We start from the raw sequence: 1,719 nt of genomic DNA on the forward strand, positions 1-1,719 counted from the left end.
TCATGAGGCTATCTAAATGAGCATTTGTCATAATAGAACGCAAATTATTTTTAATTAGTCTCATTGAATTATTATTATTATTATTTTATTGTTATTGTGGTTGTTGTGATGAAAAGTTAACACAAACAATATGGTGGCTAAACGAATATTACATGTAAATATTTTTGACAAAATTTATCGTCTTTCTCGACGGGGGAGGGGGGATATGCTTCCCCGACCGGGGGGGGGCTATATCCCCCAGCCTCCCCACTGATTCTTACTTCAATTCCTGATTGCCATATTTACACGGAAGTTGCAAAAATTTCACTTAGTGATCATTGTTTCATCTATACGTGCATTAAAGCACTAAATAACATTAAGGAGCATAGAACAATTACATTTAGAAATTTTAAACACTTCAGTACAGATTTATTCATAATTGACCTAAGAAACTCAAATATTCTGTCAAATAGTAATAATAATTATAATGATATTGATGTATACTGGAATGAATGGAGGGATTCCTTCTTAAATATATGTAATAAACATGCTCCTTTAAAGACAATGCGTGTTAAAAATCGTTTCACTCCTTGGATGAGCCCAGATATAATACAAATTATGTATGAAAGAGACCATAAAAAGCATCTTTCTGATAAATATGGGAGTGATATCAATTTGAACAAATATCGTAAACTACGAAACTTAGTAACAAGCAAAATTCGGAAAGCAAAATCAAATTACTTTGATAATGTTGAAAACAAATACAAAAATAACTCAAAAAAATATGGGAGGAACTAGGCAGAACTATAGGGAAGGATTCAAATAGAAATAGTGTCCACCCTGACCTAAATTGTGAAAGCTTTAATAATTTTTTCTCAAATATTGGAAAGGAAATCTCTAAATCTTTTGAAAGTACTACTACCCCTGAATGGAAACATCCTTTATGTATCCACAAATTAAATTTTAACATGGTAACATTTGAAAATATTGAAAATGCACTTTCAGGTCTGTCCGAAAGCAGTAATTTGGATATTCTGAATTTTGATTCAAAATTGCTTAGGGTTGTCTCCCAATATATTGCAAAATCTCTTTCCTCTATAATAAATTTGTCTATTAGGCTGAATATTGTTCCTGAGGATTGGAAACTCGCAAAAACAACACCTATCTATAAAGGTAGTGGATGTAAGCAGACGATGACTAACTATAGACCCATCTCCGTGGTTTGCCATATTTCAAAAATTGTTGAAAGAGAAATTCAAAATCAATTAGTTAGTTATCTAAACGAAAATGATCTCATAAGTGTAGATCAATATGCCTTCAGAAAATACCACTCCACCATCACTTGCCTTCATCGAGTTATAGATGAATGGATGGAAACTTTGAATCACCATGAAATGAATGGAGCCTGTTTTCTCGACATATCTAAATGCTTTGACTCCATTGATCATACTCTTCTCCTAACTAAATTAGAAAATTATGGCATTAAAGACACTAAAATCAAATGGTTTAAAAGTTATCTTTCACAGCGCAAACAAGTAGTCAAATGTCATAATAAATTATCTGAAAAAGCAAATGTTGAAATTGGCATCCAACAGGGTAGTGTGTTAGGACCGATCTTATTTTCATTATTTATTAATGACCTCCATGATCATGTAGCATATATGCGGATGATGTTGTCATCTACACTACTGACAAATCGGTAGAAAATATCAATATCAAATTACAATCAATAATGAATAA

The sequence above is a fragment of the Anneissia japonica genome, unplaced genomic scaffold (assembly GCF_011630105.1).
Source record: "Anneissia japonica isolate Jap-2015-1 unplaced genomic scaffold, ASM1163010v1 scaffold287851_len66788_cov172, whole genome shotgun sequence".
Taxonomy (NCBI): domain Eukaryota; kingdom Metazoa; phylum Echinodermata; class Crinoidea; order Comatulida; family Comatulidae; genus Anneissia; species Anneissia japonica.